This window comes from Notamacropus eugenii, chromosome 5, assembly GCF_028372415.1.
Source record: "Notamacropus eugenii isolate mMacEug1 chromosome 5, mMacEug1.pri_v2, whole genome shotgun sequence".
In the NCBI taxonomy this organism is placed as follows: Eukaryota; Metazoa; Chordata; class Mammalia; order Diprotodontia; family Macropodidae; genus Notamacropus; species Notamacropus eugenii.
In genome coordinates, this window is record NC_092876.1 from 362,185,321 (window position 1) to 362,203,367 (window position 18,047).

At 37.2% G+C, this 18,047-nt stretch overlaps 1 long non-coding RNA gene across 1 annotated transcript; it reads right to left on the minus strand.

Annotated features, from left to right (window-relative positions):
- Window positions 1-1,203: 1,203 nt before the first annotated feature.
- On the minus strand, window positions 1,204-16,878 carry LOC140509277 (uncharacterized). Its single transcript, XR_011968623.1, has 3 exons — window positions 16,694-16,878; window positions 2,512-2,587; window positions 1,204-2,230 (listed from the first exon to the last, which is right to left on the minus strand). It is a non-coding gene; the product is annotated as an uncharacterized lncRNA (long non-coding RNA).
- Between the last annotated feature and the right edge of the window lie 1,169 nt (window positions 16,879-18,047).

Below are 18,047 nucleotides of genomic sequence, written 5' to 3' on the forward strand. Positions count from 1 at the left end.
GATGTCCCCAAAGTCTTAGTGCAGTTTTCACTGAGTATATATGTATGTATACATACACACACACAGACACACACACACACACACACACCACACATTTCTTAAAAGAAACACCAGGGGTGCAAATTTCTCAAAAGAAAAGTGAGATGTTCAAATTCTCAAAAGAAACATGAGATGGCAAAAGTTAGAGAATCTATCCCAAATGTTCACATGGAGTATTTGGGCCCAACCTGTGGTAGAACATTCAGAGCTCCTACTGGTCTGATCAGCCACAGTCAACACTTTGGGGCTTACTCTTTGGAAGTGTTTGTTTGGTCAGACGAGACTCTGGGCAGCTGCTAAGGAGCCCCCAGGCTTTGAAAGCCCAGATGTTGGTGCTTCCCTCTCTGGTAACTATGTGTGTATGCAATGGTCAGACAGTTGGATCTGTCTGTTGATCTATGATGTATGTGTTGCTTATGTCAGACATTTGGAAGCATGTCCTGTTGATTTTGATTTCTCTGTATTTTCTCTGAAGTTTAGGGTGCTGACTTTTTCCTCTGAACTAAGTGACTGATGCATGAGCTTGATCAAAGTGATTGCTGACCCCTCAAAAGTTGCTTTCCTTTTAGAAATGCAGATCTAAGAACCTGTGATAGCAGGCCTTTCTGTGTATGTCAGGATGCCTGCTTTTACACATGTATAATTGATACATTTCTTGCCTTCTTAATGGGTGGGGCAGGGGGCAGAAGGAAGGAGAAAATTTGGAACTCAAACTTTAAAAAAAGAACAATAAAAATAGATATTAAAAAAATAATAGCACCCACCTCATAAGGTTGCTGTGAGGGTCAAATGAGATAATATATGTAAAACTTGGCAAATCTTAAAGTCTTATGTGAACTCTAGCTCAATATGTAAAGTATTGGAGTTGAAATGACCTTAAAGTGTTTTTCATGTTATCCCCTCTTTTTTACAGAGGAGGAAACCAAAGCAGGAGAGAGGTTAAGTGACTTATTGATACCCACCTAATTTTTATATTTAATAGCAGAGCCTAGAGTAGAACCTGGTGTGCTCACCACACACAATCCTCTGTCTACTACATCATCCTACCAGAGACCACTTTATAGAGGACAGACTTCCAACAGAATACACTGAGGGAGCAGACGCCTCTTCCTGACATGCTTCCCCAATCATAGGCTGCAGAAGGGCTGTGTGTACCAAACAACATTCTTAGCTCTTTACCTTGGAGCTCAGTGATGGGTTATAAATGGTGGTGGTTTGCAAACAGCTGAAACAAGCAAGATTCTGAGAACTCACTGTTAAATTTTGATTTGAAGTAATTATACTTCAAAAATCAGCAAATACAAATCAGAGCTTGTTTTATTGTTTTGTTAATTGTCCAGATTTAAAGTGACAGAGAAAATGGTAATAATACAGATTAAACTTAAAAGTATGTTAGTAGAGTTGGTTGTTAAACATTTACTAGCACACCATTATTCAGAAATATCCTTTCTAGTGTTGTACTCAAGTCAGTCATCTCTCTTTCTCTCTTTCTCTGTCACACACATACTACATATACACACATGCACACATATGTACACATATACATTTGTTATGTATGTATATGCTCATGCATATACATATATATGCATATGTATGTGTGTGCATGCATATTTGTATATGTGAATACATACACGTTGCTGACTACTACAAGCAACTGGGTGGAAGTCTTGTTTCCCCTCCACAGGCAGACACTCAGATTTACTTAAACTGTTGTTCAAAACCTTTCCAGCTTGGTAAGACCTATTAAAGCTTGTTCATTTTGAACACCAGGATGCTTCATGCAGGTAACCAGAGAGCCAATTTATCTTGAACGAATCAGAATGTGTCATGAAGCGAGTTGAATTTATTATCTGGGCCACATTCTGGTTTATCTACAACATACAGACTGGGTTGCTAGAATGAGGACAGAGAAAACCTTAATTCTTACTGGTATTACTCTTGTGTGTGTACTTTCCATAAAGATACATATGAATAGGCATATTGACACATAAATTGAATTTGTAATAAAGGGAGGGAACTGGGTGGGAGTGGAAAGAAAGAATGCTTAAGAATGACTCAGGAACCAATTACTAAACAGCTATTCTCTGTGAAACAACGGGATGCCATGTGCTGAGTCACTGTACTCCCATGCTGATTCATTTCATTTCAACCAATGCAGCTAGAGAGCATAAGTGCATCCAGTAGACTGGAGCTGGAGAGGGAAGAAAAGATAAGGAAAAGACTGGGTTAGATGACTAACTTCTTGAATTAAAATTCTAATGTACTTAAACATAGACAGAGAGAAGTCAAAAGCTTAATGACTAACTCTTATATCTTTTGTCTCCTTCCTTCTGAACTAGGTAACTAGGATCTGTGAGTGAATAAAAATAAGGAGACAAGAGAGGATTAATAAAATAAAAGAAAATGTATTCACTCACTCTCTCCCTCCCTCCCTCCTCCCCTCTCTTTCCCTTGCCCTCCTTCATCTCTTACCCTTAATGGGGAGTTGAATCTGGAAAGTTAGATTCTAGGATTAGGAGTCACATCTCATCCATTCTATTGTTAGGTTCTATTAAAAAAAAAATTCTTAATATGATCTTGAGCAAGGCACTTCTCATAGTTGTTTTTACAGTAAGATGGATATCAATATTTGTTGTAATATAAATGTTGCCATCCAATGCTTACAAATTATATTGGCCTATTTTTTAAAGTTTTATTTTTATTATATTTTAAAATTGTTATTTTAGATATAGTCTATTATTTATATAATATTTATTACTTGTAATATCTAAATAATATGTTTATATTTAAAATTTTGCATTACAAATATTTGCACAGTAATTTCTCACTACTCATGAGAAATCTCTTAAAACAAAGTAAAAAATTAAGCGAAACTGACAATGTTGTGACTTTTTTTGACAGGACATTTAACATCTTTAGTACTCCCTCTTCCTTATTTAAAAGGAATTTTTTTAATTATCAAAAATCTATTTTCTGTCCTTCTCAATTAAAAAAAGAAAGATAAGTTCCTTATAACAAGTCTGCATAGTCAAGCAAGCAAATTCCTTCATTGGCTTTATATAAACAGACACATAGGTATATAAATATATATATACACATACACACATAAGCATTCATATAACATACATACATACATATATATCTAGATATGTAATTCCAAAAGTATATATGGTATCTATCACACACATATACATAAATGGGGGCAGCTAGGTGGTGCAGTGAATAGAGCACCAGTGCAGGAGTTCAAATCTCACCTCAGACACTTGACACTCACTAGCTGTGTGACCTTGGGCAAGTCACTTAGCCCCAATTGCCTCATCCTGGGTCGTCTCCAGTCATTCTGATGAATATCTAGTCACATGAATAGATGGCTCAGGAGGAGAAGGGAGGCTGGTGACCTGCACAGTCCTCCCTCACTCAAAACAAAGTCAAAGTGCAAGTCATGTCATCATTTCTCTGATGGCGTGGTCATCTTTGGCAATGAAGGATGAACACACATATACATAAATGCATATGTACGTATAATGTCTGTCTGTCTCTGCATTATAAATCGGTCACTTTTCTGTCAGGAGGTAGATAGTATGTTTCATCATTGGTCTTCAAAAATCATGCATAGATGATCATTGCATTGATCATAATTCTTAAAGCTTTCAAAATTGTTTATTATGTAAATTATTCTCCTGGTTCTGTTCATTTCATTCTTCATCAGTTTATGAAAGTCTCCTAAACTATTGATTTTTATAATATCGATGTCATAATATAAATTGTTTTCCTGGTTCTGCTCACTTCATTCTGTATTAGTTCATATAAATTTTTCCACGTCTATTTGAAATCACTTGTTTCCTATTTTTATGACAAAATAGTTTTCCATCATACACACACATATTATTTATGTATATGTAGGTGTGTTTGTATGTGTGTATATATGTTTGAATTTATACAGCCACAACTTATTCAGTTATTTCTCGACTGATGGACATCCCCTTAGTTTCTAGTTTTTTTGTTACCACAGAAAGATCTTTTACAAGCACATGCACATATAGGAATTTTTTCTATTTCTTTTATCCTTGTAGGGGGAAGGGGGAGGGAAGGAGGGAGTGACAGAGCTCGCAATGGTAAAGCTGGGTTAAAAAGCATTCATTGCTTAGTAACCTTGTGCATAATTTCATATTGCTTTCCAGAATAGTCATATCCATTTACAGGTCCAACAACAGGACATCAAGGTGCCTACTTTGTTATGGCCCATCCAACATTTATTGTTTACCTCTTTTTGTCATCTTTACCAATCTGATGGATGTGAAGTGAAATCTCAGAATTGCTTTAATTTGCATTTCTCTAATTAATAGTAATTTGGAACATTATTTTTCACATAGCTATAGATAGCCTAGATATCTTCCCTTGAGAACTGCCTGTCTGTATCCAAAGATTATTTGTTAATTGGAGAATGGCCCACTATTTTTTTACTGTGCTCAGAATCAAGTTGATCCCCAAAGGCTACTAGATCATACTTAGCTCTTCAAATCTGTAAGCTATGAAATCTTAGAGACGAGTTACTTTTAACTTTTGTTGATGTCTTTTGTTTTCACACTAGAATTATTTCTTGATATAGCAGTCTGTGAAGAGACTGGAGACTGGAGAGATCAAGCCCCAGGAGACTAGTTAGGAGATTATTACAATAGTCCAGCGATAGAAGTAATGAGGCCCTGAAATGTATATATCCACCACCACTGAACCTTCTGTTATAACAAAAAACTCACCCAATGACCCTGTCTGATAGTATATGTCAGTTGTCACCATAGTGGGAGCATGTGCACTCCAAGCAGTATGCAGGAAGATTCATTAGGATAAGCAATGAAAACATGAGCACTTCTTTTTAGTGTAGTAACACAGCAGTTCTGTGCATGGTGCTGGTGAGGTGCCCTAAGGAACTCTTTCCCACTAAGGAGCCCCAGTTCCAGTAGGACCTGACCCTCTCAAGGTAGGAGTAGCTCTCATTTTTCATTGTCCCTGGATCTTATATTATTCCTACCCTGGAGCCTCAGGGAAAATCATTAAAAGTTTAGGTCTGGCTCATGCCTAGGGTCTTCTTAAAAGGGATTGGAAAGATAGTTAGTGTATAATATAGAACAGATCTGGACAGAATTTTATATCCAATCTGTTGGTAAGGCCTTGTTGATTTCACCTTTGCAACATCTCACATGTGCCCTTTTCTATGCTCTGACACTGCTGCCAGTCCAGTGCAGGCCCTTATCACTTCATATGTGGATTATTGCAACAGCCTGCTGGTGGACCTGCCTGCCTCAAGCTTCTTTCCACTTCAATCTACCCTCCATTCAGCAATAAAAGTGATTTTCCTATAGCATGTCTGACTATGTCACCCCCACCTTTCATCTCAATAAACTCCATTGGGTACCAATCACCACCACCACCTCCTCATCCTCTTCTCCTTTTCCCGCTCTGTACATGTGGGAAATCATATCCTTACATGTGGGTGCTCTGTCCAAAGAAATATAAATTTTGATTATATTTTGCAAGGTATCTTGGTTTGGGAGGCTAGATTATTTTTCCCTACTTATTTATTTTATCATTGTTTTTTTTAAAACTGGGCCAATTAACTCTTTTGTCCAATGTAGCTTTCATTTATGATTTCTTGAGATATAGCTCTGGAAAACCAGGCTTTGTTTAAGCTTATTGAGATTCAAATGGAGCTATTTGACGAAGTCTTTAAACTCAAATCACTCTGTCTCTCACTGATTGGCTAATAATAGATCCAAGCCTCACTTGCTTATTATTTGGATTCTGAGTGATTCAGAGTGAATGGAAATAACAATTGTTTCTGTTCTGGTCAGAAACTCCTAGCCTCTTCCCCTCCCAGATAGATTCTTTTGTGAAGGTAAACTAGGCCATCTTTTGCCTCAATCCTTACCTAGCCTTTGATCACTGAATGGGTGTTGCCTCAGACAAACCTGGGAAAGGTCAAGGTCTCCCACTACATCCTGAGCCATCCCAATCATCCTGATCTATGTCCTGACACTGGACTCTGATGACTGTGGAGGATAGAGTGAGACTGATCACTGTGCATAGTTCTCTGCCTCACTTAAATCCAATTCACTTGCAAGTCAAGACATTACCCTTCTGATATCATTGGTCCTATTTGAGATGAAAGATGAAGGATGAACAATAAAAAAGATCAAATACAAAATTCTGTGGTTGACATTCAGAGTCCTTCATAACTTAGCCCCCTGCTACTTTTTCAGTCTTCTTAAACCTTACTCCCTGAAACATGTTCTTTAATCTAGTGACACTGGTCTTATTGCTATTCTATGAATGAGACACTGTCTCTTTGCTAGGCATATTTTCTCTGGCTATCCCTTAAGCCTGTAATGTTCTCATCTCCACCTATTTCCCTCCCTGTCTTCCTTTAAAATTTAATTTAAATTTAAAAAATATATATATATTTTAAATTATTTTTATTTTAAATTATTATTATTAAAATTAAAATATTATTATTTAAAATTTTAAATCTTCCTAACTAAAATCCTATCTTTTACAGGAATTCTTTCCCAACCCCCCTTAATTGATTCTTATACCTTTCCTCTCATGATTTATTGTTTTTATCCTGCATATAGCTTGTTTATACTTAGTTGCTTATTTAATGTTTTATCCATTAGATTGTGAGATCTTTGAGGGCTGGCAGTGTTTTTGCCTCTTTTTGTATCCCCCATCTCTTGGCGTAGTGGCTGATGCATAGTAGGTGATTAATAAATGTTTACTAGTTGAATGATTTATTTTCCAGACACAAGAAATGCTAAAATACAAAAACTCATCAGTGCACATGGAAAGCAACTCAAAACATGAAGCAGTAACTTCTGTTATATTCTCCCAGGAGATTGATATTTGAAACATCAAAACATAAGATATTTTGTAGGACTGCTCAACAATGATTTCACTTCAGCTTGGCTCTGCACTGTCCCAACCACCTCCTTGATGTCTTCCATGCCTTATAGCAATCCAGGTCAAGGTTTGAACTTGTTCTCCTGTTAGTGGTCAGCTTCTCTTCTAAAAAACACTATAGTCCCCCCAGTTGCTGCTAGTCAGCTCCAATTTCAGGATGTAGAGATTTCCTCTGCCAGTGCATATCAGCGATTCCAGTAGAATTTGGAGTCTTATAGAGCTTCTTAGGACATTATGAGGATAAATGACTTGCCCACAGTCATATAGCCAAGCATATGGAAAGGCAACATTTGAACTCATATCTTTCTAACGTGAAGACTGGTCCTCTATCCACTATACAATATGGTCAAAGTATGATGATAAATAATTTAACATTCTAACAAAATAGAAAGCTAATTAATTTCCTTGAAGCTTTTTGTGTTCTCTGTTATCTCAATATATACACTAAAACCCCAGTGAAAGACTTTCCCAAATGAAAAGCTGAATCAACTCCAAATATCTGGTAGTACCAAGAAGAACATCTCCTCTAAGAATTAACTACATCTGTATCATGCTTTAAGGTTTGCAAAGCATTGCGCATCTCTTATTTCATTTGACCTTCCAATAGTTCTCTGATATGGATATTCCATTTATTTACTATTTCCATTTCCAAGCTGGAGAAATAGACTAAGAGAGGGGAAATGACTTTTCTGAGCTAGTGAGGTAGAATTTGAATTCAAGTATTCCTGATTTCAAATCTAACACTCTAACCACTGTACCTCCTAACTACTGACTTTTCTCCTCAGACATGACTTTTCCAACAGGTTAATTTGGTACGATCTCCTTTTGCAGGTCTTGGGGAAAGCCAGGAAATAAATGCTTGCTATTGTGTCCATCATAAACGATAAGGAAGCAGCATATTTAAATTTATGGCCCTCCTCCAAAGTAAAGTCTGATGTTCAGTCCTGAACATCAGCTAGGCAGCTAGGTGACACAGTGGATAGAGCGCTGAACCTCAAGTCAGGAAGACCTGAGTTCAAATCCAGCCTTATATACTTAGGTAAAGTCATTTAACTTCAATTTCCTCACCTGTAAAATAGGGATAAAAATAGCACCTACTTTGCAGAGTTATTGTGAGGATCAAATGAGATTATATTTATAATGTACCTGGCACATAGTAGGTGCTAGCAATTAATAAAAGATACTGGTTGACATCTAGGAAGATGGAAATTTACTAGCTGTATTTCACCAAAAACCTCTGTGTAACTGACAGGTTTTGGGGGAGAGACTGGTTTGGATGAGACTGAAAAATAAGTTTCATGATTTATTAAGTGCAGCCATTGACGCACTTCCTCCATTGAGGTCTATGTATATTTGTTTCTAGGCATCATTTTCAGCTGTGACAGCCATGAAAACCAAGTGTGAAAGCAAACACAACTTAGAACTTCAAATGTTTGCATCAAAATCTATTACCCCAAGATTAAAAAACACATTCAATCACATTGCTTTTACAAATAAATACTGTTATTAATATTTTGAGTGAAAGGAAAGAGATTTTATGCCATTCATAAAGAAAGTATTTAAATTTTTTTCATTTCATCTTTATCTTATCCTTCGTAATACCTAATTTGTGTATCTTTATAATGTGTATAATATATTAGTGAGGTAATACATATAAATAATAAATGAATGGATGAATAAACAGACATTAAAGGTAATAGGAAACAGGGAAATTGCAGGACACTTTACAGAAAGATAGGTGAACAAATATCCTCTCTAGGTTTCTGCTATAGTAATGATCATTCTATAGATAGCTGAATATGAGACATCTGGTCATTCAGGTTGTGAACCTAGTCTCTGCAACTTCCTAGAGACTGAGAGAAATGATGATTAATAACCAATTACTGATATGGATGTGTGTGTGTATATGTACGTGTGTGTGAAATCCAGGTTTTTTACCCTTTCTTGTGTTCGTCCTTTGTTTTCAAAGAGGACCACAACATCAGAAAAATGTTGACATAACTTGCACTTGACTGTTTTCAGTGAGGGAGGACTGTACAAGGTCACCAGGCTCACTTTCTCCTCCTGACCCATCTGGACACAGTGACTAGATTTTCATCAGGATGACTGGAGATGGCCCAGGATGCACTGGAAGACCTTGGTCTTTTAGGCTAAGGCCTTTTCAGATACTCACTTAAAGTGAGGTAATATCTTTCTTTTTTTTCTTCCTTTTTCTTCCTTCCTTCCTTCCTTCCTTCCTTCCTTCCTTCCTTCCTTCCTTCCTTCCTTCCTTCCTTCCTCCCTTCCTCCCTTTTCTTTGTCTAAAACCTAAGACCCACAGCAATGAGTCCCTGCCCAAGCTCCACTCAATATCTGTTTTTGGACCCTCCTGGCTTAGAGTGAATGACAATTGTAAGTTTCTCTGTGAAACAACCCTGAGGCTCCTGCTCCTCCCAGTGTGATTTATTTATTATTTCTTTTCTATTAAAAGGGCCATCCCCCTGACTACTTTTTAAACAGGCCTATTCACTGAATGGGTATTACCTCACTTTAGGTGAGTACCAAGGTCTCCCATTGTATCCTGGGCCATCTCCAGTCATCCTGATGAAAATCTAGTCACTGTGTCTAGATGGGTCAGGAGGAGAAAGTGAGCCTGGTGACCTTGCACAGCCTTCCCTCACTTTAAACACAATCTAATGCAAGTCATGTCATCATTTCTCTGATGTCATGGTCCTCTTTGAAAACAAAAGATGAACACAACCTGTGAGTAGATAGAGCTGCCTGAATGGGGACCCAGCTAGCTAGGCAACTCAGTTCATCCTCTCTCTCAACCTAGCCCTCTATCCTTCCTTCTCCTCTCCAAAAGAAGGTAAATTTTGATGACCAGAAACTGCCCAGTTAACTTGGGATACACTGGCTAGATTTCTTTCTTTCCCCTTTCTATTTCCTCATTCAAATCCCAGTCCTTCACAAGAACTCACAATGAGACTTTCTCCTCAGTCTTGGGCCGGACCTCACTCAACCAGGAGAGCTTATTTCTGATGAAAAGGTAAAGAGAATCTAATCTAGGTGAATTCTGGCACATTGTGTTCTACTCAGGCAGGACTAGGTGGAGAATTTCTTTAGTATAGATTGCTGAGACAGGGGTGGTCTGGGTAAAGACGAGTCTCTTTGACCAAGAGTGACACAATCAATGTCATGTCCACCTAGCCTCTCATTAAAATAAACCCACCTCTCATTATAATATTCACTCTCATTAATTGTTAACCAGGGACAAAACCTTTTCCAAGCCTTTGGCTTGTCTTTGGTTATGAAAGAAACCACTGATCTCAATTTATTGATTTATCTGCTAGTCATAATTAATTAATTACCTAGAAACTATGTTTCTCAGGCTTTTCATTCATCTCAAGACCTAAGTGCATATCTAGAGTTTGTAAGACCACTCTAATTAGGCTGGATCTCTTCAGTGATGCTGGAAGGTTTTCCTGTGGGTTGTCTTTTCCAATGAGGTTTTCCTCCTCTTGCTAGAAATATGAGCTTATCCTCACTTCCATTAAGACCTCAGTGGAGACAGCCTGAGGGAGCAGCCAAAAACAGTTTGGAGACTCCTGGCATATGCAACATTGTGCATCAGTAACCCTAGTCTCTCTACTGAGAGGAGGGAGGTGTATGTATTTTACCACCTCTAGAACCATGACTGATCAAGCTGAATTTGACGTCCTTTTATGTTTTGTGGGGTTTTTTGATGGGGATGAAGGGATGGTGTTTCTATAATTGTGACCATTGTGTATATTGTCTCCTGGTTCTGTTTACTTCATTCTGCATCATGTCATACAAGTCTTGCTAGTTTATTCAAATTCCTCATATTCATCATATGTGAAGAACCATTCCATTATATTCATACAGCTTAATCTGCTTTAGCCATTCCCCCATGGATAGGCAACCATTTTTTTTTGATCCCTCCCCTTTTTTCTACCATAAAAATGAAGCTATGAAAATTCTGGTATACACAGAGCCTTTGTATCTTGGGCTTGGGGGTGGGGAGAGGGCAGTTATAATTCTAAATAATTAAAACCTAGGTAATATATACAGGTGAGCAATCTGGCACTTTCCCCTGGTTAAAATTCACAGCTAAAGTCACTATATAACTTGTAATACTGAAAATTACATAACAATAACTTTGGCTTCACCAGTTTCCCAGAACTTTTGCTTTGTACCCTATCCCATACCAAGCTTTTAATGGAATTCTCAAATCACCTACAACTTGAATGAGAATATGACACTAACAAACATTGACCTATATGATCACAGACGCACCCATATGCCAGAGCCCGCATTTCCTCTAGTTCTATCCTTTCATATAACAGATAAGAAAACTATGGAAAAAAAGATGAGGAAGTGACTGGACCAAGGTATCTTAAGGAGAGTTAGTACAAAATCTGCTGTCTCTTTTACATACATTAACCCTTCCTTCCTTCTTTCTTCTCTCCTTCTTTCTTCCCTTCTCTCTTCCCTCCTTTCTTTCCTACTCTCTTCTCTTCTTTCTTCCCTTCTCTATTCTGTTCTTTACTTTCTTCCCTTCTCTCCCCCTCCTTTCTCTCTTCCCTTTTTTCTCTTTTCCTTTTCTCTTGGCTCTTTCTTTACTTCCCTCTTTCTGTCTCTCTTGCATTGACTTCTCTTTTTTCCCTTCTTTCTCAAACTTTTTATTATCCTTCCTTCTCATTTCCCCCACATCAAAACTGAACAATAAAAGTAAATTTAAATGAATAAAACCTCGACCACAAACATGCATAGTCCGGCAAAACAAATTCCTATATTGGCCATGTCCAAAAATTCATATCTCATTCTAGATTTCAAGTCTATTACTTCTCTGGCAGGAGGTGAGTTGTGCTTCATTTTCAGTCGTCTAGACTCATGATGCCATTTATCAGAGTTCTAATGTCTTTCAAGGTTGTTTTTCTTCTCTATATTGTTGCTGTTACTATGTAAATCATTCTTCTAGTTTTTCTGTTCACTTTACTTTAGCTCAGATAATAGAGATCTTCCTAGTTTCCTTTGAAAATGCCGATTTTGTCATTTTTTAAGGCACAATAATATGCCATTTCATTCATATGACACAATTTGGTTAGCTGTTCCCTTAATAGCTGGTATTGGGGAATTTCTCAACCCAGAGGTCCTAATATACTCCAGAAAGTAATTCTTCTCTCCTTGGCATATTTGACTTCAGGTCAATAAATCAGGAATTAAGACTAGGAGATAAAAAGTTTAATTAGCACCAACTGACTGGAAGTTGCCAGGTAAATAGCAAAATGTAGAAAAAAGGGAGGTACGTATATACACATACATGTGTGTATATATATATATATAGATATAAAATATGTATACATATATGTATATGTTATGTATATACACATACATATATATGGGGAGAGAGAAAGAGAGAGAGTTTTACACAGTCTAAACCTGATATTACATGTGGCAAAAAGAGACTGAGGTGAGTTGCACAGTCCTTTTCCTTATTTGGAATAATGAGAAATAGGGACAGGATGTTAGGTGATTTGGGGGCAAACATGTTAACTTTGGGAATTTTCAGGAGTTGTCAAAGATAAGATTTGTTCCAGTGGGATGTTTTCTCTATAGTTAATCTTATCATATCCTGCTAGGAAATCTCTAAAATAGTGGAGTCCTGCTTAAAGATAGAAATCAGTAAGGTTAATCCTGTCCTTGCCAGCCAGTGGGTCTCAGCTATACCTCTATTTCCTTGATTTCTAAAATTATTTTTTTTAGTAATTTTAGGAGGTAGCAAGGTGGCATAATGGATAGAGTACCAGGCATGGGAGTCAGGAAAACTCATGTTCTTGAGTTCAAATCTGACCTCAGACACATATTAGCTATGTGACCTAGGGCAAGTCACTTAACTCTTTGTGTCTCAGTTTCCTCATCCATAAAATAAGCTGGAGAAGGAAATGGCAAACCAGTCCAATATCTATGGCAAGAAAACCCCAAATGGAGTCATGAAGAGCTGGACATGATTGAAACAACTGAACAATAACAACAAATAATTCTGATTTCTAAAAGTATTTTTTCTAGAAAGAAGATATTTTCCTAAAACTCAGTCTACTTCCTCCATAATTGTCATCCTCTTAGTTTCCAGTTTGGAGTTAATACAAAGAGACCTACTACCAATATTTTTGTACATATGGGCTCATTTTCTCTTTCTGTGATCACAGATGGTATTAAACCTAGTAGTTGGCTCAAAGGGGCATACATCTTTTCCCATATATACAAATTTTCCCTTGTGGCCTAGTTAGGATGTTGGTACTGTCCTTAGATGCAAAGACTTTTTTTCCCACTGAAGAAGGTGTTTTGATCATTTCACTGCACAAACTCTCTTAGTCCAGTTGGACTTTGTATTCTGCTGGTTTCCTGCTTTTGAACAAGCCTGTCCATGCAGGCAGCACTTTCTCTTTTTCTTCACTTAGATTTCCTTCCCTACCTCCTTTTAAGGCTTATCTCATATACCATCTGCTACATGAGGCTATTTTGGTTGCCCCAGTGGTCACAGTTCTCCCCCTAAAAAAATTACATCGTATTTACCATCGATAGATAGATAGATAGTGTTTTATTTACTTATTACATGCTATGCTCCTGTGCTATCTTACTGATTTACCCTAGATAGTGAACTTCTTGAGGGCAAAGATGATTTCCTTTCTGTCTTGTATCTCCAACACTAAAATAGTCTTGTACTTAGGAAGCAATTAGTCATTAACTGTTGTGTGAATGAATCAATTTATGTGTAGCATCCCCTCTGGACTCACTTCTCCAGCTCCCTCTCAGTCTGTCATATTGGATGTCTTGAGCATGGCTGACCACTGCCAGGAATTCTAATTGATCATTTTGGATCTAATGGGTCATTTTGGAATAGCAGTAGAGATGTGCTTTTGTTTTAAAAAGTTTGTGGATTGTTTTTAAAAAATAAGGTTTAAAAAGGTATGTGGATTATTTAACCATCATCTCAGGAAAAAAATGAAGTGCTCTGGACATACTTTTCAGTTTAATCTACATTACTGTTTTCCCCTCACTTGCTTAAGTCTAGACAAACAATAAAACTAAGAGGGGTTGGGGAAGATTTCCTGTAGGAGGTGAAAATTTCATTAAGACTTAAAGAAAGCCAGGGAAGGCAATAGGCAGAGGAAAAGAATTCCAGGCATGGGAAGACAGTCAGAGAAAATGTCTGGAGCTGAGAGATGGAGCATCTTGTTCATGGAATGGCTAGGAGGCTAGTGTCACTGAATCTAAGAGTATGTGACAGGGAGCAGGTTGTAAGAAGACTGGAAAGGTAAAAGGGGACTAGGTTATGTAGGACTTTGAATGCCAAACAGAGGATTTTGTATTTGATTCTGGAAGAGATAGGGAGCTACTAGAGTTTATCAAGAGTATGTGTGTAGGGTGGTGGTGGGAGGGGAGACACATTGAGTTTAAAAATGAGTTGCTCACTTTTCAGATGAGGAAATTGAGGGCCAAACTTGTTCAAGGTCACCCAACCAGTAAGTATCTCAGGCAAGATTTGAATCCAGTACTTCCTCACTCTTAAGTCCAGAGTTCCATTCACTACTTTGAAGATGTGGAGATGCCAAGGAGAACACAGAAAGTATCCAGAGCAAAGGTAATTAAATAAAGCACATATGAAATCAGCCAATGTGGCTGAACTGTGGACTATGAGGAAAGGACAAATGAGTAAGAGAAGTGCAAAGACAAGAAAAAAGAGGGAAGATTGGGAAGAACTTTAAATACCAAACAGAGGGGTTTAAATTTGGTTTTACAGGTGACAGGAAGTCACTGGAGTTAACTGAGTACAGGGTGACATGGTCAAATCTGTGTTTTAGGAACATTTCAAATAAAAATAACTTATTATATAATAATTTCAGTTTGGGAAATCAGAGTTTATTTAAATGCTTTAATTGGAACTACATTCATTTTCTCTGCAACTTCCAGAGCCCTTTGTAGTCCCTCTGCCTGCAGGGAGGTATTGTATGTAAATACTATGCATTGTGTATTTTTAATAGACATGGGGTGGGCTTTTTTGTAGTTTGTCCTTAAATTAATAGAATTATTGGGCTATCCTTCAAGCGTTATTACAGTTTCTTAGCTTGCTTAATCCTCAATTCTTGGAATTTGTGTGTGTGCGTGTGTGTGTTTGTGTTGTGCTGTGTTGTATTGTTTTTTAATCACAATTCTGAAGACATTTAGCAATTAATTTACAAGATATTTTCAAAGACACGAAGATAACCAAATATTGCTATTGCCTAGAATTAAGTAGGAGAGAGAAGCAGCTGGGTTGCATTTGGGAAATTTTGCTTTGCTTTCATTTTTATTCTTTCTACTACACCAGAGTCTGATGTCAATCAGTCTCTCCTTGCTAAGGTCAACCCTACTTGTACCCTCAATCCAATCCCATTTCTTCGTGATTTTCCTAACCTCAAACTTTAATGAGAAAACAGAGACATCCAAGTCTCCCCCATTCTAAAAAAAAACCTGCTCTCTCTGAAGTCATTTCTCTTTAGTGCCAAAACAAGGGCTTTTCTCAAGCTTCATCAATCTCTCTGTAACATTTGCTCCTTTCCACCCTCCCCACTTTGAGGAAATCTGGATTAAGTGACTTTGCCCAGGGTCACACAGCTAGTAAATGTTTAAGGCCATATTTGAACTCAGGTTCTCCTGGTTCAAGGGCTAGCACTCTAGCCATTGTTCCACCTACCTGCCCCTCTCTCTGTAGCATTTGACACTGTTGATCACCCTTCCCTCCAAATTATTCTCTCCTGTCTGAGTTTTTGAAATAACTCTTTTCTCCTCTTAGCAGTGTGACTATTCTTTCTCAGTCTCCTTTCCTCCTCTTTGTCAGGATTTCCATCCTATATCCTCTTCTATTTTCTCTCAACATTCACTTATAGTAACTTCATCAGCTCACATGAGTTTAATTATCATCTCTGTGATGATGAATGAATAAAATAAAACCACTGATCAAGTGCTAACTATGCACCAAATGACTTCTGACACAAGGTCCATGCCCGGAAGATGAAGAAGGCATCAGATGGTGCTGTCAAAGTAGCCACTGTCACTAATTTTTTGATACAGAGCCATCAGTCCCTAGATATTTGGTGTATTCTGTGCCAAAAAGAGGCATTATGTTTTAGTAGAAAATGTGCTGAATTTGTATTCCAGCACCTGTGTGCATGGTCATCTGTGACCTTGAACAAGTCTTAACCTCTCTCAGAATCCTCACCTATACAATGAAGGTGTTGGACTAGCTGGCCTCTGATGTCCCTTTAGGGTCTCAATCTATAATCCTGTGACCTTTAGCAACTTAACACAAAATAGAGGAAACCCAGGAACAACAGGAAAGCCACTCAGGTAGTTACAGTTCCTAGATTACATTTTCTAACAATAATAAAAAGGTTTTTAGCATAATAATAGTGTATAGATGACTAGACCTTGAGTGAGAAAGAACAAATTCTTCATCTCATGCTTAATAGCTATATGATTCTAGACAAGGAACCACCTTTCTGGGCCTCAGTTTTCTCATCTATAAAATGAGCAAGTCAGACTGGATGGCTTTAGAGGTCCTTTCCACCTCTAAAATTTGTGACCATCACATGCAACTGACCAATAGAAACACCTACCAAGAGACGTGGCTCTTTTATTTTTTTTTTCTGTTACGTACCAGGGGATAGAGAGTAGGACATAGGCTGGTCCCCCCACTGGAGTGACTGGAGATGGCCATAGCCTTGCTGATGGACAGGTCAGCTGCCCTTCCTTCTTGGGAGGTAGACAGCAGTGGAAAACCTGCAGAAGGATCTACAGAGAACCAGCACAAATGATGAATGGGTTGGGCAGAAAAAATTTACAATAAAGAATAATTATATAATAAATATAAATAAACATATCATAATATACTACAATATATCCGTTATTATTCATATTAATAATTATATATTAACTAAAATATAATACATTATAATAAAATATTGTAAAAATAAAATTTATAAAAATACTCCTAATTATAATAAAATATTATAAAAATAAAAATTACAAAAATATTCTGAGTAAAACTACCTCTTCCAGGAGACCTATTCACTATACTCCACAGGCATGAAACCTTTCTCTAAATTCTAAATTCCTTAACTATCTGTATTCACTCCTACATGGAATGAGATACTATAGGACATCCTTTGTGTTGTATGTAACTTTTCATACAGTTTCCAATACTGTCATGAATTTATTATCCCATTGATGTGTGTCCAATTCATAATCCATATTGTTTAATTCTTATCTGTATCCACCCAAAGTGTTGGTAAGATTGTATGGCTACATAACAACCCATAATTCCAAAGGACCAGTGTTGAAACATGACACGAACCTCCTGACAGAAAGGCGATGAACTCCTGATGTAGAATGAGATGGGTGTTTTTTAACATGGTCTGTAAGGAAATCTGTTTTGATGACTATGCAAATTTGTTTCCAGGCTTTAATTTAATTGTATTTTTTTCAGTGGGAGAGGGAGGAAGAAGGGAAGACCAGTGATAGGGTGCCCCACCTCCCCCAAAAAGAAAGGAAAAGAAAAGAAAGAAAAAGAGAATTATTGAAACATTTTTAAATGCACAGGTATGAACAGAAGGAAAGGTGTAAGAAAATACAGACTAGTGGGACAGTTTTGAAAGCTTTGAATGTTTCATGTACAATCATCTTTTTTTCTGTTCTACTTTTTGTATGGAAATGTTCATCTTACTTGGTACTTGGTAAGTTCAGAATAAAAATAAGTAAATCTTCAAAATAAATAGAGATTTCATGGTTACCAATGTAGTGAGTGGACTGTTCATTGGCCATCTTTCATTCTTCCTGAATGACCACACCACCATTTTTTTTCTAGTCATACATTCCTTTGGTTATATCCTTAATGTAACATGCATCTATAAAAATGAGGGACTTTCCTTTTCTGCTCTAAATATTATGATTATATATCATCTTTCCAACTCTATCTTAAGATTCCCAAGGTCCTAGATTTTCTCTTATCTTTC